The following is a 25694-nucleotide window of genomic DNA, read 5'->3' as shown; positions in this document are numbered from 1 at the left end:
CCCAAATAGCATGTCCCATACCATCCTCTAGGAAGACGGTAATAAGCATTAAGTCCACAAATATAGTAGATTCCAGGAATTGCAGGGTCCTGACCATTCAGCATAAAACTCTTTACTCTGAAACAAAAACACATGCCTACATTCACTCGTTCCCACAAAGAAAGTGTCAGTGCATGAGTGAGGCCTATATATACACAAAGCTTCCCTACATGCAATGCATCTAAAGCTAATTTCCCTTGCGTTTTAATAGCAGTGTAGGCATAATCATTCTTATAAGTCCTTTTCTCTAATCCTTTCTCTAACTTCTTCTTTAATGCCTTCCTTCTATCATCAGTATGCCCTAGTAAGCTCTTTTCTAATGGAGTTAGTAAGCAGGTTAGGTTATTTTTGTGTGCACAAGCAGTACCAAATGTTAGTGTTGGCTCAAAGAATCCTCTAACTACTACTATATCATGCTCCTTAGCTACTTTACTCAAATATCTAATAATAGGAACAAAGGAAAACACAACATCATGGTTAGAATAAAAATACTGAAAATACTATTGGTTATAGAATCTTGTTAGCAACAACGACAAGTTATGCCATAAGTTAGCGGCAGGCTATGGTATGTAACCCCTTCTTCCACAGAAGAAGGAATTTGCGTACACACACAAGACAATTCCTTGCATCCATCGTCTCAACATACTCACTCAACAATCGATAGAACACATTAGAAGAAAGCTCTCCTTGTGTATTAGTCTAGTCATGCAAGTATTTTTCATCTAACCTAAACCTCTCAAAAGCTGTTAGTGTAGTAGTCTCAGGAACAGAGGTAATAGTAGCCTCTTTCATTCCATGAACAGACATTCCCACAATCATTATTATGAACATTATACCACAAATAATTGCCACTCCAACACTCAAATACCTACAATATCTAATATTTCTAATGCGATTATTTAACTCAGCCATGATCTGTAAAGAATCAGAAAGTAATATCAATTCTTAGATAAAGTGCAACAGAAAATCAAAAATGAAGAAAATTATTTCTTTCTCGCAGTTCAGTTTCACACATCGGAACCCTTTTCTCCTTTGTCAAAAATCGGTTAGCAGCTTGTCACATCCAGGTTTTCAAATGTCATAGGTTATCCATGTCTTTTCCTGGTTTATTTAAACAGTCTCTTTTCAGGTTTCTTCAGATTACCTCAACAACTTAGTCTATTGATTCCCTTCAGGTTGCATCAAAGTACTGATTTGGAACTTCTCTGTCAAAACAAAAGAACATGAACTCGTTTTGCCATTCACTTGTTGTGGCATATGCCCACTCAGGACCTGCGTATCTTCGACTTGCTACTATCTTTTTTTTCATCCTTCGGTCTCCACTTAATTCTCCTTCGCTCAGTTCCTCTTTTCTCATAGTATCCTCTTCTTCCTCTGTTGGTTCATTTATGACCAACTCCTTCTTTTTCCCAATTCGCGGCTCAGGCCAATTATCTCCTTTTCACGTTCCTTCAGTCAATATTCTCCTCAGAATTGGACTCTTCTCCTTTTCTCTTTCTATGGTGTTTTCTCTTGATGGACCTGCAATGGGTTCAGGAGGAGTCGGACCACTTTGACTTTGACCTGTCTAAACTCTTTCACCCTCTTGATCTGTCTCTTGCTCTGCTTGCCTTTCAGCACTGTCTGCTTCTGGGAGAACTCCTGCTGTGCTCGGTTCTCCTGCTGTATCTGTTGAGTTAGACTCTTGCTCACCCTCCTGTAATCCTTCACTTTTGTCTCTTATAGGGGTGATTGATCCGTCTTCCACAAGCTCAGGATCAACTTCATGATAAGCTTGTTCTTGTTCTGACTCATTTACAGTCACTTGCTTCGCTGTTGCTGGTGCTCTCAAAAACACTTCTTCATGCTCTTGCGGGCTCACCACTCTCTTTGTATGGCTTGCATGTATCCAGTTTGGCAATCCTGCACACTTTACAGCTGTCGTAGTTGTTAGCACCACCTGGTATGGATCTTTCCAACGCGGTTCTAAACAGGTCTTTCAGACGTGCTTTTTGATGACGACCCAATCTCCAGCTCTCAGATTATGACCTGGGTCATGGATGGGTGGCAGGGTAACAGCCTGCACCTGCTGAGAGAAAGAGCGAACCACATCAGCCAGACCTTTGTAGTAGTCCAACACTATATCATCTATAATATTTACAAGTGCATAGGCTGGAATTGCCGGCAGTCTCATTACTCTGCCCATGAGGATCTCATGGGCGACAGCCCTGTCTTCCTGTCAGGAATATTTTGCATTGACATCAATACCAAAAGTAAGGCATCTTGCCATTTTAGATTGGTTGTGGCACACATCTTGGCAGTTCTTGACTTCAGTGTACCATTCATTTGTTCCACTAGTCCTGATGCTTCAGGGCAATAGCTGCAATGCTACTTCTGCTCACTGTTTAATGCTGCACATAAGAGTTTGATCACTTTGTTATTGAAGTGAGTTCCCCTATCTGATTCTAAAGAGACCGGGAACCCGAACTGTGGTATTAACTCTCTAAGCAACAGCTTTGCTACTGTGAGACTGTCATTTCTTCGTGTGGAGTATGCTTCAATCCAATGATTAAAGACACACACATTCACCAACACATACTTCAATCCACCACATGCAGGCATCTCAATGAAATCCAACTGCATTCTGCTGAATGGTCCTTCTGCTCTTCCAATGTGGCTCAAATTCACCACCGTCCCTTTACCCACATTTAGTTGCTGACAGATTACACATCGATGACATACTGCCTCTGCTGCTTGTCTGAATTTCGGTTTGAACCAATCAACCTTAAACAGTCTAACCAGGGCATCTCTTCCAATGTGTGCTTGGCCATGATAATAACTGGCCATCTGAGTTAACAAACTGTTTGGCAATACCATCTGACCCTCCTCAGAAACCCAAAGCTCATCAGCTCTTTAGGTGCACTTTAATCAGACCCAAAGTCATTTTTCTTCCTTATCTGTATTCTCTTGCAATGTTTTCAATTCCTCCCTTGTATCAATTACTTTTAAAGCAAAACGTGCACAATTATTTTCCTCTTCAGGCATTAGTTCCCACTTGTCCTTAAATGATATACATTCAATGCGCAAAATCTTGCGACTTGATTTGCATACCCATTTCCCACTGAAATGTAATCCTGTGTCTTTTGATGTGCACTGCATTTTACCACAGCAATTTCTTCAGGTAACTATTGCGTAGAACAACTCTTTTATTCGGTCGCCATTTCTCACTGGTGTTCCAGTAGAGGTCATAAAACCTCGCTGCGACCACAACTGGCCAAAATCATGAACAATTCCAAATCCATATTGACTATCAGTATGGATTGTGACTCTTAATCTTGCAGAAACATAGCATGCTCTAGTAAGAGCTACTAATTTTGCCACTTGTGCACAGTATACACCTGGAAGCCATGAATCTTCTAACATGCCTGTAAATGTGCATACTGCATATCCTGCTCTCAGTGTGCCGGTTCCATCTCTGAGTCACAAACCATCAACAAAAACAATTTGGTTGTTTTCATCTAAACGCGCGTCTCTAATATCAGGTCTTGGTTTTGTACAAAGTTCAGTTACCTCAAGACAATCATGATCAACGTCTTCTTCTTTTTCAATTTCAACAGTATCACTTGGAAGCAATGTAGCTGGATTCAGCACTGCACATCTCTTTAATGTTACATTTGGAGCACCCAATATGCTCGTCTCATACCCTGTCAGTCTTGCACCCGTCAAATATTGCGTTTTTGTCCTTGTCAGTAAAATTTTAACAGAATGTGGTACCATTACCGTCAAAGGGTATCCCATGACTACCCCCTCACATTGGGAAAGACTTTGACCAACTGCGGCTACTGTGTGCAGGCAACCTGGTAAAGCTGCTGCGACCGGGTCCAAGGAAGCTGAAAAATAAGCTACTGGGCGATAAGCACCTCCATGGACCTGTGTCAAAACAGACAAAGAACAAGAATCACATTCATGACAAAACAAAGTGAAAGGCTTTGTGTAATCAGGCATTCCAAATGCTGGAGCTCTACACAAACTCTCTCTCAATTCAGTGAATGCTTTCAACTGATCTTCATTTAGGGTAATGGGATCCGTAACTTCCTTATGTGTCAACTGCTGCAAGGGCTTAGCAATTTCAGCAAAATTTGGAATCCACTGTCTGCAGTACCCCACCATTCCCAGAAACATCCTAACATCTCTCTGAGAAGTCAGGGGACTTCTCTGCAGAATCATGTTAATTCTCTCCCTAGAGATTATCCTTAATCCCTTCTCAATCTGGTGTCCCGGGTATTTTACTGATTTCTGGCAACACTGCAATTTCACAGGTGAAACTTTATGTCCAAATTCTCCCAAATGGTTCAACAGGTCAATCGAGTCATGTTTACACTCGTCCCTTGTTCTGGATGTGATCAGCAAATCATCAATGTACTGTACCAGAGTCGATTGGTATGGCAATTCCAATGACTCCAGGTTCTTTTTCAAGATCTGATTAAACAGAGATGGTGACTCCGTATACCCTTGTGGAAGCCTGCACTAGCTGTAGACTCTATCTAGGAATTTGAAACTAAAAAGAAACTGACTATCCTCATGAAGAGGCACAGAAAAGAAAGCTTGTGACAGATCTACCACTGTGAACCACTCTGCATCGCAAGGAATCTGAAACAGTGGGCCACATGTAGGTAGCTTTCTGCACGTCGCAAACAGCTAATTTTTCTGTTTGCGACGTGCAAAAAGCACATCGCGATGCACAAACCCAGTTTTGCGATTCGGGTTTGCGACTCGCAATTAGGAAGGGGTGTTCCCTTCCTAATTGCGACTCTCAGTGCAATGTAGGATTGTTTTGTGACCGCGAACGCGGTCGCAAACCAGTCGCAGTTTGCACCCATTTCATATGGGTGCTAACCCATTCACAAAAGGGAAGGGGTCCCCATGGGACCCCTTCCCCGTTGTGAATGTCACTGTAAACATTTTTTCAGAGCAGTCAGTGGTCCTACGGACCACTGCCTGCTCTGAAAAAATGAAACGAAAACGTTTCATTTTTGTTTTTGTAATGCATCTCGTTTTCCTTTAAGGAAAACGGGCTGCATTACAAAAAAAAAACTGCTTTATTGAAAAGCAGTCACAGACATGGTGGTCTGCTGTCCGCAGCAGGCCACCATCCCTGTGAGGGCCGCCATTTGCAAGGGGGTCGCAAATTGCAACCCACCTCATGATTATTCATGAGGTGGGCATTTGCGACCCCCTTGCAAATCGCAGATGGTGTCAGGGACACCATCCTGCATTCAGAATTGCGACTCACAAATTGCGAGTGACTCTGACTCGCAATTTGCGGGTTGCAATTCTGAACCTACGTACATGTGGCCCCTAATCACTGCTGGATTTGGCACCACTGGACAACATTTAACCACCAAATCATTCACTTTTCGCAAGTCCTGCACAACATACACTTTCCTGCATGGCTTCTTTAAATCCAGTATTGGTGAATTACACGGGCTGCTCAATACTTCTTTCAAAACTCCTTGTTTTAGAAAATCTCCAATTATCTGTGCCACCTTCATTAGAACATCTTGCGGCATGTTATGCTGTGGAAGCTGCGGAAATACTGCATTGGGCTTCAGAGTGATCTTAATCGGCTCTACTCCCTTAATCAGACCTACTTCTTTCCCTGTCAGGTCCCAGACTTCTTCCTTCACTGTTCTCTGCAAGTCTGCATGCAATTCTATCACAGTAAACATCGGAAAAATTAAATCAACGGGTATTCTTCATTGGCATTGTTAAACATCATTTCAGTCACCAGTTCTTCCTCATCATCACTGTTTGTTTGAACTTCTATTCCAGTGTCTGAACAATTAATGGAGCATCTTGTCCTACACAGTAAGGGGCATATTTATACTCTGTTTGCGCCGGATTAGCGTCGTTGTTTTTTAACGCAAATCCGACGCAAAGCTAACTCCATATTTATACTTTGACGCTAGACCAGTCTAGCGGCAAAATTCTTGGAGTTTGCGTAATTTTTTTGCGTGGACACCTATCTTGCGTTAATGAGATGCAGGGTAGGAATTTCCACGCTAAAAATGACTCTAAGGCCTTTGCACCTAATTTAAACTCTCGTACAAAAATGACGCACAGGAGGGGACTGGCCTTAAAAAATGACGTGCAGCCACATTTGCGTCATTTTTTAACGTCTGCTCAGGGCAGGCGTTAAGGGATCTGTGGGCTCGGAAGGAGCCCAGAGGTGCCCTCCTATGCCCCCAGGGACACCCCCTGCCACCCTCGCCCACCCCTGGAGGACACCCATGGATGCGGGGACCCATCTCAGGTAAGTACAGGTAAGTAGAGGTAAGTATATTTTTTTAAATTTTTAAGTGGCATATGGGGGCCTAACTTGGGCCCCCCTACATGCCACTGTGCCCAATGGCCATGCCCAGGGGACAGAAGTCCCCTGGGCATGGCCATTGGTCAGTGGGGCATGACTCTTGTCTTTGCTAAGACAGGAGTCATTTCCATGGTGGTTGTGCGTCATAAAATGACGCGAGTCAGGTTAGCATCAACATTTTTGACTCTAACCTGACTTGCACCATTTTTTGACGCACAACCCCCATTATTCCCTACGCCAGTGCTGCCCAGTTCGTGTCATTTTTTTTACGCTCACCAGGCAGCAGCGCCGGCTAGCGTCATTCCATAAATATGACGCCCGGCTGCCGCGTTGGAATGGGGTTAGCCGGCGTTAAATTTTTTGGCGCAAAACTGCGTTAGCGCAGTTTTGCGTAAAAAAGTATAAATATGGCCCTAAGTCTCTTCCGAGTAGAGATACGGGACTCGAATCACACACCACAAATCTATGTAGTCCCTGGTAATTTCCAATTTCAACCGGCACTTGTTCTGTGATTGGGTTTGTCAACTGTCTATTTTCCACTCCCACAACTTGACCTGTCCTGCCTGAAAGAGGTAAATTCGGGACTTCTATACTTCTCACTGTAGAGCGTGTAGCTCCTGTATCCAATAAGAATGAGACCTTGTATCCCATCACTTTTCCCTTCACAAAAGGTCCCCTCTGATCTACTTCCAGGGAAGCCTCAAGCATACAAGCTCCTTCATTCGAACTAGCACTCATCCATTCTTCGTTTATTTCATCCTCACCATAAAATGGAAATTGGTGCACTGTGTTATTACTACTATCTTGTCTCTGACCTGTGACCTGCTGAGTGAGCATCACCTGTTGCTGTTCCATCGGGGCTTGAGGTATCTGCATTTGCTGTCTAGGTACCATGGGAACCTGCTGCTGTATTGGTTGCAATTGGGTTAACTGTGCGCATGGCACCTGCATTTGCTGTACAGGTAAGAAATTCTGTCCTCGATTCTGAGCATTAGGAATAAATCCTTTAATTCTCGGGACTTTCACAGTTTGAAATGTACTGACATCACCTTGCTGAACAACACCATCCTGCGCCATCAACGAACACTCCTGCTTCCAGTGTCCCACATTTCCGCACAAATGACACGGCAACATCTTTTTCATCCCCTGCATGTCATTCTGAACCACTACAGTCCCTAACTCTGGACTACGCATCATGTCAACTCCACGTCCTCTACCCCTCACTTGAGGCTGAAACATAACAGCTCTCTGCTGCGGTGGCATAGGTGGTACCATAGCTCCCTGAACTCCTGTTTGAGCTGCCTTTATTTGCATCACCATCGCTTTCTCCTTCAACTTTTTCTGTTTTAATTCAATCTTATCACTACAGTATTTTGCATATTGCAAAACCTCATCGATCGGTTTTGCCTGCCAGCAAATCAAATGACTCTTAATCATCTGCTCTACTTCTGGTCTCAACCCTTTGACGAACCTGAACACAAAATGCAACATGTCTTTCGGCCCAATTGCTTCCTTGCCACTGTACTCCTTGAATGCTTTTAGCAATCTTTCATAGTGAGTATGTATTGACTCTTTAGACTCTTGGACCGTTCTGCCAATCCTCTGCCAATCAATATTTTTGGGAGAAATTCTTGTCTTCAGGAACTCAATCACCTTATAATAATTTTTCATTACCTCAGGTGAAGGTGCACCCATGACCTCATCCCTTTCTGGTTCACTTGTTGGCCAATCCACTGCTCTCTTAACACTCAACCCACAAATCAGCTGGTACTGCTATCTCCAATAGTGTGTTCAAGTCTTCCCACAGACATTTAGAAAGTTTTACAAATCTATCTGTCTGCTGATACCACTCGACCGGCTTCTCTCTCAATTTTGGGTAATCATTTGTAAATGATAATATATCACTCATGTGCCATGGGACATGAACAAACTGCCCTCCTGGAATCTCTCTCATCGGAAGCATCTTTACTGATTCCCTATCTTTTTAAACCTCCTCAGACCCTTCTTGTGAATCCCGTTTTCGCTTATCTTTTTTCTTTGTCCATCTACCTTCCCACTTCTCTAATGCTCCCCAAATCTGAGCACCCTGCAACAATTCTCTCAAATGTGCCTTCATTCCAGCTGTTCTCATGTGTGCAAAATCCTTTGCCTCGAAATCTAATCTGTTTCAAATGCGTTTCTAATGCTTTGTTTTATCAATCTCAATGTCATGTTTCTCTGCTAGCTCTGCCAATTACTGATGCATTTTACTCACTTCCCTTGTAAACTTTGGGCACAAATACCTCAGCTCTTCTTCAGTCTAAGATTCCAATCTGTCTATGCCCATTGTTCCCTCAACCTGTTTGGTTGCTTCTATATTCAACCTTACACGATTTATCTGCTCTTCGCCTTTGGATGCATTTTGAGGAGTGTTTAGACAGTCTAACCATTCACTCAGTTGCTGAGCTGACAATCCCTGTAATGAAATGTTACTCGCATTTGGCACTGGTAGCTGTTGCACCACTGCACCTGAAGCTTGGCGTGTCAAAAGTTTCAAACTCTGACTCGCATGTCAGGCCATTTACTGCATCTGGAAGCGCTACAAGTGAACCAAGATCCATTAAAGGTCTAGATCCATTGAAAGTCTGACCTGCGGACTACATCATCTGCATAGGATCACTCACTCCCCTTCTCACAAGGCTCTGTGACATTTAGGGGGTCATTCTGACCCCGGGCGGCGGTGGTAGCCGCCGGCCTGGCTGGGCCCGCCAGAATACCGCTGCGCGGTCAATAGACCGCTGCGGGTATTCTGGGTTTCCCGCTGGGATGGCGGGCGACCGCCAGAAGGCCGCCCGCCAGCCCAACGGGAAACACCCTTCCATGAGGATGCCGGCTCCGAATGGAGCCGGCGGAGTGGAAGGGGTGCGACGGGTGCAGTTGCACCCGTCGCGATTTTCAGTGTCTGCATGGCATGAAAGTCTTTGTGGGGCCCTGTTACGGGGGCCCCTGCAGTGCCCATGCCAATGGAGGATTCCCCAGGGCAGCGGAAAACCGGCGGTACACCGCCGGTTTTCCGTTTCTGACTGCGGCTGTACCGCCGCGGTCAGAATGCCCAAGGGAGCACCGCAAGCCTGTTGGCGGTGCTCCCGCGGTCGTTGGCCCTGGCGGATTTTACCGCCAGGGTCAGAATGACCCCCTTAGTTCTGCTCTCCTGTGTTTGATTTCTTTTGCGCAAATGAGGGTACCGCTGGACCAACAGTAATTGGTAGCGATATTTCATCTGGAGCTGCCCGAACACTCGCACCTTGTGGGAATGTTACTCCCATTGCTTGGTTCATGACTGGTGTAACATCTGACTGTGTTCCTGTCATTGGTGTAAACGTCGTCAAACCCTGCGCCTGTGCTGAAGGCAATAACATTGGAGTCGGTTCTGTCTGAACTAGCTTTGGCCTTGGAAGCACTTGCTCTGCTGGCACCATTATGTTCAAGACTGTCTCAAGAACTGGTACTTCTGGATAAAATCTCTGTACCGAAGGTGGATGCATCTGCGCTCGAACCACAGTAGTAGTTCCTGCATTAGGTGTACTCTGTACTACCCCTGGTATTTGTCCACTATCTGTGTGGACTGCTCCCTCAGCTCCCTGTACTTGTGTTGGAGCAGTTGTAGTGGCACTTGTGCCTGAACCCCCGAATCGGTCTTTAAAGGTGGAGGTCGATCTTTTAACAACTGCGTAATGAGATCCTCAACATCAGAATCTTCATCATCTACATAAGACTTTCTCTTTTTCTTTTTTCCTGCACTTTCATCCTCTTTAGCGCCATCTTCCTTCTCTGCCTCATCTTCCTCCGTAATGGCAGGAAACAACTTAGCGCACTGTAGTGTCTCCGCTCTCCATCTCTTCTGTTCCCAAACCCATCTAGCTTCAGCTAAAGATTTCTCTACTTGCTTCATTCTCTTTTTAAACTTCAGTTCTTGTTGCTGTCTAGCCACCAGTTCCCATATCGCTAGAGCCTCAAATTGTGCTGGTCTCGGTAACGGTTTCATCTCATATAATGCCATTCGCAATTGGTCCAGTATTCTCAAATTAAACGTTCCATGCTCCTGAAAAGCTAAAGACTATCGCTTCTTATTTAGCTTACACCACTGCTTCAACCACAAACACGGTGCTACACCTCACTCCTCCATCACAATGTAAGCTGGAGAATTTTCCGGTTGGGTCGGCGCCCGCACTGACGCCTTAATGTAAGAATCATCCTTCATCGCACTTCTAAACGCCTTGAAAAACTTCATTTTATCTGTTCTGTTTACTTCAATTCAATAATGAAATGACTTTTACTCCCAAGATTCCCTTCACCTGCCTACTCAACCAATTGCATCTTACGGACAGCTGCCAATCTGCTCGCGACTCTTCCCACTAACCAACCTATCCCAGCACGGCACACTCTGACATCACACTCACACACAGAGGCTGACAAATTCTTGCGGCTCGTCCTCCTACCTCAATTCACACAACTAATGCAAATTATTGCGAGCACTTTTAACCAAATACCAATAACTAAAACAAACCTGCTGGTTTACTACAGGAAGGGACACAATCGCTTCAGAGACCTTACGGATTTTCACTAATGTCTCTTTTGCTCATGTAGCTATTCCTCTTTCTCAGTCTCCCACATTCGGCCCGCAAATTTTACTCTCAACTGATCAATGGGTCTGTCCTGGTAAACAAAGAACTCGCCAAATCTCAGTCGAAATTTATTTTATTCAATTATCACACACACTGACTTGTTGACCACGCCCGATCAAACTACTAAACCAGACAGATTACAACATATAACCAAGTGTCAATATACTCCGGAGTCTTAGACCATGCAGGGTCCATACATCACCAACAACCATGTGGATAATATTTTTGCACAAAGCGCCACACACGTGAAGTTCGACTTCCCTACTCTCGTACTACGGAGTACGCACACTCCCACTAACCTCAACTGGAGTACGCAGACTCCCTACTTACCTCACATTCATCACAATTCACCTGCGGTTTGCTCAAGCCTGTGCAAGCACAACCTACCACTTTCACACTATCTCAAAACATGCAGAGAACATACCCAACTCTACTAGCAGGACCCAGGATCTGGGAAAGTCATTTCTGCGTTTAAGGGGACATCATCTTTGCTACAATTGCCATTTCAGAAAAACTAAATTCAAACCTCATAAATTACACACAACTAACTTATACTACTACCGTAACCAATAATCACCACATAACTAGTTTCCCAAGGAAACTAACCATCAAGCTGCTACCAAAAACTGCTAGCGCGCCCAGTCCTTAGTAATTAAACTTACAAGGGGACGCGTATAAATCGATGAACCTTTTGAATCGCATGGAGTATTCTAGTCATGCAGTGACCATTGAATCAATAACTAGCATCAATAATCAAGAACACATTTTATGAAAAACGTTAAACCATACTAATCAAGAATAACCACTACTCAGGAAAGAGTTAACAATTTTTATTTCCCTATTGCTTACAATTCTAAATCATCTGTTAGTTCAAACTTTATTCAATTCATTAATAAAACACCATCACTTAAGAAGACATATGCGTAAAGGTAATTCTATAAGCTACAACATTAGCATTGATAATGAAGTTCAGCAATTAAGTTTGTCAGTCAATTGTCACTGTCAACGTCACCCCTAACAGCCTGGCTTACCAAGATTAGCATTAGCATGGGGGGTCTTCATGCGAAAACAATTTAGAGAAAACATCAATTTGGAAAGATCTACCTAATTGAGAATCTCTATAAACAGAGCAGTTGGTACCTAGAAGAAAAGGCATAAAAATTGTCAGTCACATTTTCATAACTACCTCCAGGATGGATCAGCAACAAGTCAGTCTTCGTCTTCAGGTCATCAATCAGTCAGCAACAGGTCAGGCTCACAGAGTATGAACCCAATATCAGCACCTCGGACAGCGTCTCCTGACGTCATCAATTTTCTCCCTGCAATTCTGATTCCTCGCCCTTTGTCATGACTTTTTATTAGGGTCTCCCAGTCCATCCCCCTAATTGCTAATTGGTCAGTCAGTCAGCAGATATGACTTTAACCTATAGTTTTTGTTTACCAAATCTACTAATTTTCATATGTTCCAAGTCACAAGAAGCGGATTGGTTCTTCATGCGATGCCCCCATCTTCCGGCCCTTCAGGTATCAAAATTATTGCATATGGCTCTCCAGTGAGTGCTTCTATTGTTCAAGTCCTTGGAAAGTACATTTAGCCCGCTCTACACATAATTGTATCAAATTGTCTTCATCATCTCCTGTCCGCCGGTACATTGCAGAAAATTCAAACTAAGTAGCTTGAACTTCGAACGGGTCAAGGTTGTATTCAGCGGTTTCCAGTCCTTTGCAAGGCGTCTGGTTTCTCCATGTTGAGAGTGTGCGAGGTCCAGTGGAACTAGGCAAATTTTCAGCCGTTTTAGTACACTTTGGCCCTCATTACAACCCTGGCGGTCGGTGTAAAAGTGGCGGTAATACAGTCAACAGGCCAGCGGAAAAAAAAATGGAATAACAACCATGGCGGTTACTGCCATGCAGAACCACCACTTTTACGTTTCGCCTGCCAGGGTGGCAACGACCGCTGTGCTGGAGACTTCGGTCTCCAGCCTGGCAGCCGTCACTGGGCCGCCGGCGGTATCAGGACCCCGCATACTGCCATGGATTTCGTGGGGTTTTGTACCGCCACGAAATCCATGACGGTAGGCACTATCAGTGCCAGGGAATTCGTTCCCAGGCACTGATTGGGGTCTCCCCTGAGTCCTCCCCCAACACCCACGGCCCCCCTACGATCCCCCAAAGGTGGTAGGACCCCCTCCCCACCCTGCCCCCCACAGAAACACCCACACACACCCCCCACACCTTCCTACATGCACGCACCACTCATACACATACACGCACACATATATGCACACAGACATATACGTCACATTTCCCATACACACAATACACCCCCCGCATGCATACACGGAATCAAACAAACCCCTCTACACATTCACACGCACACCCCCATGCACGCACACAACACACAACACCCCCCCCACCCCCTCCACTTACGGACGATCACCTAACCTGTTCCGGTGATCCTCCGGGAGGGAACGGGATCCATGGGGGCTACTCCGCCACCAGCAACCCGTCACCAGAACACCGCCACGCCGAATACTGGGATGTAATTCAGTGGGCGTTGTTCTGATGACGTGGAGGTGGAGCAGCCTCCACTTTACCGCCGACCGCCAGTATGGCTGCTGGCGGCTCTCTGTCCGAAAAAGGGCGGAGGACTGCCAGCAGTCATGATACGGTTGGCGGAAGACCGCCACCACTGGCGGTCTTCAGCCCGGAGTAACCTCGGCGGTCTTTGAAAAAGACTGCAGAGGTTAAAATGAGGGCCATGGTGACCATACCCAGAGGGCACATTTTTCAAACATGCACATTATTTTTCTACGATAAATTTCTCTATGCATTTTCTCATTAGTAATAACATATAAATCATTAATAATTTTCTTAATTAGCATATCTGCTTCAACAGTATCCTCATGTAAATATTTCTAATCAAACTTAAACCTCTCTAATGCCGTTAGTGCAGTAGTTGTCTCAATAGCAGAAGTATGGTTGGCTTCTCTCTTATCAAGAACAGACATACTCACAATCAACATCATAAACAATATCCCACACATAATCGCCAAACCAATGCTCATATATTTACAGCACCTAGCATCTCTACCTTGTTGGCTAATGTAACTCAAGATCTGTAAAAAATCAGAAAGCCAAAGAAATTTAGAAAAACGTGCATCAAAAATAGACAACTCTTCTTTCAGCAGTTCAGTCTCACTTCCAGAATCCCTTGTCAAAATTGGTTAGCAGCTTTGTCAAAATCAGGTTTCAAAAGACAAATCAGATTATCAATGACTTTTCCGGTAACTTTCATCAGTTTCTTTTCTCAAAAATTTCTCTCAGATTGTTTCAACAGTTCAGTTCATTAGCTTCCTTCACTTGCCAAAATACTGACCCAGAACTTCTCTATCAAAACAAAAAGATATAAACTCTTGCTGCCATTCGTTTGTAGTTGCATACGCCCATACAGGACCTGTGTATCTTCGACTTGCTATTCTCTTTCTTTTCAATTTTCGATCACCATTCAGCTCTCCTTCACTTAGACCTTCTCTCCTTTTGGTATCTACTTCTTCCACGATTGTTGGTTCAACAACCACTTCTTTCCCTTTCTCCACTTGTGGTTCCAGCCACTTATCTCCTTTCAGTGGACCCTTTGTCAGAGTTCTCTTCAGAATTGAACTTGAACCTTCTCCTTGTTCTGTGGTGTTTTCTCTTGACGGACCTGTAACCGATTCAGAAGGACTCAGATCACATTGACTTTGACCAACCTCAACTCCTTCCCCTTCTGGGTCTGGCAATTGCTCTGTTTGTCTTTCAAGATCATCTGCTTCTGGGAAAGCCTTCCTCTGGCTAGGCTCTCCTGCTCCCTCAGTTGAGATAGGCTCTCCATCACCCTCCCGGAGGTCTTCTCCTTCGTCTCTCACAGGAGTGACTGAACAGTCCTCAACGAGCTCAGATCTGGTCTCAGTGCCCCTTTGTTCTCCTTCCGGCCCTGAGACTTGTCTCACTGTTGTCGGTACTCTCAACAACGCTTCTTCATGATCCAGTGGACATGCCACTTTCTTTGTATGGCTTGCATGAATCCAGTTCGGAATTCCAGCACACTTCACAGCTGTGGTATTTGCCAAAACTACCTGATAAGGTCCCTTCCAACGAGGCTCCAAACACATCTTTCTCACGTGTTTTCGGATCACAACCCAGTCTCCAGCTCTCAGGTTGTGCCCTGGGTCATGGATCGGTGGCACTGTGGTGGCTTCCACCTGCTGAGAATGAGAAAAAGAGCGAACTACATCAGCCAGACCTTTGCAGTAATCCAACACCATATCATCTGTAATGTTGACAAGTGCATTTGCAGGCACCGCTGGCAACCTCATTGCTCTGCCCATGAGGATCTCATGCAGCGACAATCCTGTCTTCCTGTCAGGTGTGTTTCTTATTGACGTCAACACTAAAGTCAACACGTCAGGTCATTTCAAATTTTTTACGCACACATCTTTGCAGCTCTTAACTTCAATGTACCATACATCTGTTCCACTAGTCCCGATGCTTCAGGATGGTAACTACAATGCAACTCCTGCTCAATGTTCAATGCTGCACTCAGTAATTTATTTACTTCATTGTTGAAGTGACTTCCCCTATCCGATTCGAAAGAGATCAGAAACCCCCAATGCGGCATCAGTTCCCTAAGCAGTACTTTCGCTACTGTGAGACTATCATTTCTTCGTATAGGATAATCTTCAATCCAATGACTAAAGATGCAAACAATCACCAACACATATTCCAAACCTCCACACACAGGCATTTCAATAACATTAATCTGCATTCTGCTGAATGGACCTCGTGCTCTTCCAAAGTGGCTCAAATTGACCACTGTCCCTTTCCCTGCATTTAGTTGTTGGCCAAATGACACATCAATGACAAACTGCTTCAGCAACTTGTCTAAACTTTGGGTTAAAACAATCATGTTTGAACAAACGAGTCATTGCATCCCTCCCAATATGTGCTTGACCATCATAATACCTCGCCATTTGTCACAACAGACTATTTGGCAAAACCAATTGACCCTCTTCTGAAACCCATAATTCATCTTGTCTTTGAGCACATTTCATTTTGCTCCATGATCGCTTTTCCTCCCTGTCAACATTATTCTGCAACATTTTAAATTCTTCCAAAGTGTCAGTTATTTTCAATGCATAGCTTGTACAAGTTTCATTTTCTTCAGGTAACCGTTCCCACTTGTCTCTGAACGATATACAGTTCAATGAGCAATGAGCAAAACCTTGCGACTTGATCCGGATATCCATTTCCCAATGACACAAAGTCCTGCGACTTCAGATGTGCACTGCATTTTACCACGGCAATCTTTTCTGGCATTTGAATAGCATGTAACAACTCTTTAATTCTTTCACCATTTCTCACTGGTGAACCAGAAGAGGTCAGGAAACCTCTCTGTGAACACAACTGGCCAAAATCATGGACTATTCCAAATCCATACTGGCTATCCGTATAGATTGTAACTTTCAGCTGAGCAGAGACATGGACCGCTCTAGTAAGGGCTACCAGTTACGCTACTTGGGCAGAATATACTCCTCGTGCCAAAAAGCTTCCAAAGTACCAGTAATTGTGCACACAGCATATCCTGCTCTCAGTGTCCCTGTTTTGTCTCTCAGACAAGAACCATCGACAAAGATAATTTGGTCAATTTCTTCCAATCGGGTAGCTCTAATGTCAGGTCTCGGTTTTGTGCATAAATCAGTTACTTCAAGACAATCATGCTCAACATCTTCCTCTTTTTCAATTTCGACATTTTCACTTGGAAGTAAGGTTGTCTGGTTCAGCACTGTACATCTTTTCAATGACACATTTGATGATCCTAGAATACTCGTTTCATATCTAGTCAACCTTGCACCAGTCAAATATTGGGTTTTCGTCCTTGTAAGTAGAATCTCAATAGAGTGAGGGACCATTACAGTCAGGGGATGTCCCATCACAATGCCCTCACACTGTGTAAGGCTCTGACCAACTCAGCAACTACATGCAAACAACCCGATAAGGCTGCTGCAACTGGGTCCAAGGTACCTGAAAAATATGCTACTGGGCGGTTTACACCTCCATGGACCTGTGTCAAGACAGACAAAGAACATACATCACGCTCATGACGTAACAATGTAAAAGGTTTCGTGTAATCAGGCATACCCAATGCTGGAGCCCTGCACAGACCCTCTCTCAATTCAGTGAACGCTTTCATTTCATTCTGGTCTAACACTATGGGATCAGTGACTTCCTTATGAGTCAGCTTCTGCAGTGGTCTTGAAATTACTGAAAAATGTGGAATCCATTGACCACAATAACCTACCATCCCTAAAAAATCCTGACATCGCTCTGCGTAGTCGGGGGATTTATCTGCAGTATGGTTGTAATCCTTTCCCTGGATATCTTTCTTGAACCCTTCTCAATTTGGTGACCCAAATATTTCACCACTTTCTGACAGTACTGCAATTTAAGCGTAGACACTTTGTGACCATTCTTCCCCAAATGATTCAACAGGGCAATCTTATCATACTTGCACTAGTCCCTTGTTTTGGATGCAATCAGTAAGTCATCAATGTATTGTACCAAGGTCGATTGGAAAGGCAATTCCAACGACTCCAAATTCCAAAGAGGGGACTCTGATAACCGTTAAGGAATTCTGCACCAGCAATAAACTCGACCCAGGAATTTGAAACAAAAGAGAAATTGACTATCCTCATGACCAGGCACCAGAAAAAAACGCTTGTGACAAATCGATGACAGTGAATCACTCTGCATCACATGGAACCTGGAACATTATCACAGCTGGATTTGGCACCACTGGACAATATTTAACCACAATCTAATTTATTTGTCTAAAATCCTAAACAATCCGAACCTTCCCACAGGGCTTCTTCAAACCCATTATTGGTGAATCACATGGACTGCTCAATACTTCCTTCAGAACCCCTTGCTTTACAAAGTCTGCAATTTTCTGGGCTACTTTCATAAGGACATCTTGCGGCATGTGGTACTGCGGAAGTTGAGGGAAAACTGCATTTGGCTTCACAGTAACCTTCACCGGCTTCACTTCCTTTATCAAACCTACTTCTTTTCCTGTCAAATCCCACACCTTCTCTGTAACCGTTCCATGAAATCCGGATGAAGCTCATTCACTGTGAACATTGGGAAAAACTGAATCAAAGTGTACTCCTTATTTGTAGTTTCACACTCTATTTCTGGGGCTTGGTCCTCTTCATCATCACTATTCGTCTGAATCTCCGTTCCATCATTTGAACAAGTAATCAAACACCTTGTTTTACATAACAAGTCTCTTCCCAGTAGGGATACCGGACTTGAATCGCAGACTACAAATGTATGCAATTCCTGAAAGTTGCCAATCTCAACTTGAAGTGGATATGTAATCGGGTTTGTCAAATACTGGTTTGCTACTCCCACAACCTGAACTGTTCTACCTGAAAGGGGCAAATTTTGAACTTCTGTGCTTCTCACTGTAGAGCGTGTAGCTCCCGTGTCATCCAAGAATAAAACCTTGTGACCCATAATCTTTCCCTTCACATAGGGTCCTCTTTGATCTACTTCCAAGGAAGTCGCAAGCACACATGGCTCCTCATCCGAACTGTCACTCGTCCATTCATCATTTTTTCCATTCTCACTGTGTAATGGGAATTGGCGCACTGTGTTACTACTTCTATTATGTCTCTGACCTTCTTCTGCTGCTGTTCCATCGGGGCTTGAGGTATTTGAATTTGTTTTCTAGGTACCATGGGAACCTGCTGTTGCACGGCTGCAACTGTGACACTTGTGCACGGGGCATTTGCACCTGCTGCATGGCCTGAAAATTTTGCACTTGATTTACATTATTCTGAAAATTTGGATTTGGACCTCTCACTCTCGGACCTCTCACATTCTGGAATGAATTGATGTCATTACTCTGCTGAACAACACCTTCCTGCACCATCGTCGGACACTCCCGGTTCCAATGTCCAACGGCTCTGCAAATGTGACATGGCAATAGATTCTTCATTCCCTCCACATCATTCTGAACCACTACAGTACTCACATCTGGACCACGACTCATACTGCCTCCACGACCTCTATCTCTCATCTGGAACATCATGTTTCCCTGCTGCTGCTGCTGCGGCAACTGCTGTGAAAAATTCCCTTACACTCCAGTTTGAGCGGCCTTGATCGGCATCACCATCGCCTTCTCTTTCAACTTTTTCTGCTTCAACTCAATCTCATCACTACAGTATTTCGTATACTGCAACACCTCAGCAATCGGTTTTGCTTGCCAGCAAATCAAATTACTCTTAATCATCTGGCTAATTTCAGGTCTCAATCCTTCCACAAATCTGAACACAAAATGAAGCATGTCGTTCGCCTCAATTGACTCTGTACCACTGTAATGCTTGAATGCCTGCAACAATCTCTCATAATATGCATGTATCGACTCCTTTGCTTCCTGAGCTGTCCTGTCAATCCTCTGCCAATCAATATTCTTGGGCGAAATTCTCGATTTTAAAAACTCAATCACTTAATAGTAATATTTCATTACTTCGAGAGGCGGTGCATCTGTATTCTTGTCTCCCTCTGATTCACTTGTTGACCGATCTACACTCCTCTTACACTCAATCCACAGATCAGCTGGAACCACTTTCTCTAGTAATGTGTTCAAGTCCTCCCATAGGCACTTCGCAAGTTTCATAAACCTGTCTGTTTGCTGTACCATTCTACTGTCTTTTCTCTCAATTTTGGATAATCATTTGTGATTGACAAAATGTCACTTCTGCTCCACAGGACATGAACAAAATTCCCCCCGGAATCTCTCTGATTGGTAAAATCTTAACTGGATCTTTATCATGCTGCACATTTTAAGTCAGCTCCAAAGAATCCCTTTTTCTCTTTTCTTTACCCATCTGCCTTCCCATTTGTCTAATGCTCCCCAGGTCTGAGCACTTTGAAGCAATTCTTTAAGGTGAGCCTTCATTCCGGCAGATCTCATGTGTTCGAAATCTTTAACTTCAAAATCTCATCTGTAACTTCTTTTCAAATGCTTCGTTTTCTCTATTTCTATACCGTACTTCTCTGCCAAATCTGCTAGTCTTTGATGCACATTGCTCACTTCTCTTGTAATCTTTGGGCACAAGTAAGTCAACTCTAACCTATTCACCCCCATCGTTCCCTCAATGAGTTCATCCGCTTCCATGCTTATTCTGGTATAATTCAAATGCTCCTCTCCTTTAGGGCCACTCTGTGGGGTTTTCAGCGTGTCTAACCATTCAGTCAATTGCTGAGCTGTCAAACCTTGCAACAAAATATTATTTGCTTGCACCGGTGGCACTTGCTGTGAAACTACATTCGAAGTCTGCGGTGTCAATAATTTCAAACTCTGACTAACGTTTGGCCCTGTCACCGTATCTGGAAGTGCTTCAAATGGACTAAAGTCTAGCAATTATTTTGATCCGTCAAAAGTCTGTCCCACAGGAGAGACTACTTGAGCATTTTCATTATGTCCTCCCCTGATTAGGTTCTGGGACATTGCTCCCTGCTCACCTACAGTCAGCTTCTTCTGTGCAAATAATGGTACCACTGGACCAACAGTAATAGGTAGCGATATAGCATCTGGGGATGTTCTGGCACTTACGCTCGGTGGGAGAGTAACTCCCATATTCTGATTCATCATCGGAGTCATATCTGACTGTGTCCCTGTTACTGGGGTAAATCTTGGCATCACCTGCGGCTGCACTTGGGGCAATAAAATTGGAGTTGGTTGAGTCTGAACCAGTATCGGTCTCGGGACAACCTGTTCCGTTGGCACCACTAAGTTCGAAGTCGTTTCCATGATGGGCACATCAGAATAAATTCTCTGAACCTGTGGCGGTTGCACCTGGGTCTGCACTACAGGAGTGGTAGGCACATTAAGAAACTTTGCACCATATTCTGTGTCAGGTTAGCGCTAACCTGCACCGGACTCACTGTCCCATTAATCTGTGTTGGGGATGTCGGATCAACACTGGTACTAGGACCACTCGCATGTACTGTATATGGCGGTGGACTATCTCTCAATAACCGTGTAATAAACTCCTCATAGTCCGAGTCATCCTCTTTGTTTGAAGACTTTCTAGCCTCCTTACTCTCGGACAGACTTTCACTAGTTTTCCTAGTAGCTTTCTTTCCTTCCTTCTCATTATCCTGCGTTATTGCCAGAAACAACTTAATCCTTTGCAAAGTCTCCATTCCCCATGCTTTCCGAATACAGTTCCATCTAGCCTCCGCTAGAGTCTTTTCTGCCTTTCTCATCCTTCTCTCAAATTTCTGTTGCTGCTGCTATCTGGCTACTAGCTCCCAAATCGCTAATGCCTCATAATTTGCTGGTCTCGGAAGGGGCTTCATTCCTATAGCACCATCGGTAAATGCTCTAAGACCCTCAGATTGAACATTGTAGGGAATGCTAGGTTCCCATCTTTCTCTGTCAATTTGCACCATTGCTTTAGCCAAAGACATGGCGCGACACCCTTCTCTTCCATTACAATGTAAGCTGATGTACCCTCTGGCGGTGTAGCCTCGCCTCCACTCGTAATATACGTATCTCCCCTTAAGGCACTTGTTAATGCTTTGAAAAATTTCATCTTTTCGACCTTTTTTTTTTTTTTACTATTCAAAATCAAATCAGGAAGTGACTTTTAACCCCAAGATTCCTTTCACCTACAATCTCAACCAATTGCCTCTCACGGACGGCTGCCAATCCGTGCGCGACCCTTCTCACTAACCGACCTATCCCAGCGCGGCTCCAATGACGTCACACTCACACGTACTGCAGCTGACAAAGTCTTGCGGCTCGTCTTCCTTCACTTCAATTCACACAAACTAATGCAAATATTGCGAGCACTAATAAAAAAAAAACAAAGAACCAAAAACAAATCTGCTGGCTTACTACAGGAAAGGTAACACAATCGCTGCAGAAACCTTACGGATTTTTCACTGATGGCTCTTCTCGCACTTACAGCTACTCCTTCTTTCTCGGTCTCCCAGATTCGCAAGCAAAATTCAACCCGCAAATTTTACTCTCAATGGGTCTGTCCTGGTGGACATAGGACTTGCCAAATCTCAGTCTAAATTTTCTTTCACTCACTTTACTCGCACACCGACTTGTTGACCACGACCGACCAACCTACTAAACCAGACAGATTACAACATAAAACCAAGTGTCTCATACAGTTTTCAATATACTCCGGAGTCTTAGACCATGCAGGGTCCGTACAACAACAACCACGTGGACAATTTTTTAGCACAAAGCGCCACACACATGTGAAGTTTGACGACTTCCCAACTCTCATACTGTGGAGTACGCACACTCCTTCTACAACTTCATTTGGAGTACACAAACTCCCTAAAATCCTCGCAAACCTCAAAATTCACCTGCGATTTGCATAAGCTGTGTAAGCGCAACCTACTTTATTCACCCTGTCACTAGAACCCTGGGAACTTCCTCAAACACCCATTAGCAGGATCCAGGATCTAAGAAAGTCATTTCTAGGCTTAAGGGAACATCATTTTCTCTCCAATTATCATTATTGAAAAACAAATACAAATCTCAATAATGATGAATTCTGCTATCCGTTCTGGGACCTTCAATCCTACTACTATTCTGTTAACACTTGTCACTCTGTACCGGACATGTATGGCAAGCTCTAAAGGAGACAAACCCATCAGTCTCTCTTACCGTCTCTATTCGTCTATTATTCTATACGGGATGTCTATGGTAAGCTCTTAAGGATACGAACCATCAGTCTGCTACCATCTCTGTTAGCGCGTCTGACCTTACTAAGTAAACTTCCAAGGGGACGCGAATAGGTCAATTAACCCTTTGACTCACAATTAAGATGTACTTACCATAGCTACAGTACATAATCTATAATCAATACACAATAATCAATAATCATTAGTATTAAATAACATCAATAATCAATGGAGTCAATAATTGCCACGCACCATGACTTTTTAGTCATGAATAACCACACCTTTTAGTAAAAGTTTAGAATGTTTATTTCTCTATATTAACAATGCTAAGGTCATGTAAATTAATCTCAATATCAAATGAAACACATACAGAAACACCACTGGCTTCCAAAACAGTGGAAGAAACGTAATCTAATCAAAGTTTGAACTACAACACATTTGAAAGTTATGGTGCAGATCAATAGCAAAGTCAGCTGCGTCAATGTAATGATGTACATGACGTTTAGCAGAGAAATTCACCAAGCATTAGTCCCTGTTATCATAATTTATTAGCGAGAATCCTTAACTAACATCAAATTAGCATCAGCATGCTGGGCTTCATGCAAAACAATTTAGTAACACAAATTTGGGAAAAAACTATGGTTCTAACAAAACAGTGCAGTTGGTACCTAGAAAGAAAAGCAAATATGCATAGTAATCACAGTTTATGGTATAGTACCTATCCTTAATATGGGTCAGCAAAACAGAATCAGTCTTCGTCCTCATGACATCAGTCGATCAGCAAGGCATCAGGATTCAGCATCAAAGGTCAGGAAAGGCAAAGTCTTTAAGCATTAAATTTAAGCACGTCTCTTATCAAGACTCCACATGGGCAAAAGTCAGGATGAATGTCTTTTCTCTGTGTACTCTTCTTAAGTCAAAACTGTTAAAACTACCCCCCAAATCCCTATTGGTCAGTTAATCATATGTTCACACTTCGTCCAAGAAAACTAAAATCCCAAATCTATGAATTCTAATATTACTCCGTTCACATGTCATTGATTGGTTTGCCTTGCAATTTCCTCATCATCCGGCTTGTCAGGTAACAATATTGTTGCAGCTTTTACTTTATTCAGTATCTTCACTGTTCTTGTCCTGGGAAATTCAGTCTCACATACATTACACATAAAATGTTGCATTAGCAGGAACATCATATTCTAGCAGTCAGTTCTCATGAGAAGCTTCCGTTATGAGCACATTTAAACAATCACAGTTTAACTCTCTAGGACATCCATTTGATTAAACACTAAGAAAAACAGTTTTTATTTGAGGCCTGGCAAGTAGGCCAAGACACTCGCTAAGTTAAGGCCTACAATTAATAGAACTAAAGCTAAATTCATAACCCTTAATATGACATATTACTGCATTAATCTAACATATATTCAACATTTCATAAGTATTTAATCATTGATTAGTACATTTCTATAACATTGGTGGCCATTCTTCGTAATCACATTTTCAAATGTGTGCATTATTTTTTCTACGTTATTTTATTTTCTACACAAACGTATTTTTCAAAATACATAAACATTCATTAACAGTTTTTATTAAAACACCTGTGCTAGCAGAGGCAGCACCCGAACCTTAATAGAATGTAAATTGTAGTGATTGGCACCCACAGGCAGAGTATCTTGAAACTTAAAACTTGGCTTTTGGCATGGCTAGCTTGGCAGTTTAGCCATTGGCCGTGATGATACATTGGTCCAAAACATTCAAAGTGGCCTTGATTAAAGACTTACTTCAGGCCCAAAAAACTGACTTGCCACATGTGCAAAGTGGAGGGAAACTCATTCAGGCTTCTGAAACTATGGCGACCCCTGACCTTCAGTTAAAAAGGTGACATCCAGACTCTATATCTGTATTTCGAAAGGACATCACATCTCTGTGTCAATACTTTAATAAGGCAGTATCAGACTTAAATCATTCTCTTCTAGTAACTGAACTGTGACTAGATCAGGTGGAGAACTCCCTCACTATGACCCTGAAGAGGATCAACAGGCATTCAGATTGATGCCTCAGACAACAGCACCAAATGCTGCTGGAGAAGATTGATGATCCTGAAAATCACTGACACCATAATAATATCCACATCTGTGGCATCTCCAAAGATGTAGCTACTGCTGGCTTGGAATCTTCGTGTAATCCCTATTCAGACAATTGCTGCAAAATTCCTGAAGATAATCTTATTAATCTAGATCGAACTCATAAGGTATTCTCAACGGTTCTACAGAGAAATCGTATACCACCTGTTCTGACCCATCTACATTATAATGAAGAGAAAGAAAGGACTCTGTCTGAGGCCTTCAAACAAGAACCACTGCTTTTTAGGGGCAACATGATCACACTCTTTCAAGATTTCACAGCATACAAGTTGGCCAGAAAAGGGAATTCAAAGAAATATCCCTTCTCCTCAAAAAGGAAAAAAATCCTGTACGGATGGGGTTCCCCATTTGCCTTTTCTTCATGGAAGATGGAAAGCGTCATGTAGTTGTAGAGGTGTGAGAAACGCAAAAGGCTTTGGGTCTTCCAACTAAAGCTCCCTTACAACAAAAAACTGAACACACCAATCTGGATGACATCAGGGAGGGAGGGATGATTGAGCTTTCAAACTTCAAAATCAATTAGCAAAGAGAGTCAACTGTTCTGTCCCCAATGGGAGAAAGTTGCCCTTTGTTCTCTGAAGTTGCCTAATGTGCCTGAATCATTGCTCTGTAACATAAGGCAACCTCCAACTCTTTCAAATGCTCACCAACAATAACTCTGATCTTTGTAGAATTACAAAGCTGGGGTCAACTCTTCTTTCCCCGAGCTAGCTCCTCATTCCCGCCATGGAATTTTGTAGCTTC

Source organism: Pleurodeles waltl, chromosome 9, assembly GCF_031143425.1.
Source record: "Pleurodeles waltl isolate 20211129_DDA chromosome 9, aPleWal1.hap1.20221129, whole genome shotgun sequence".
NCBI classification, from domain to species: Eukaryota; Metazoa; Chordata; class Amphibia; order Caudata; family Salamandridae; genus Pleurodeles; species Pleurodeles waltl.
Note: the sequence above shows the minus strand (reverse complement) of the source record.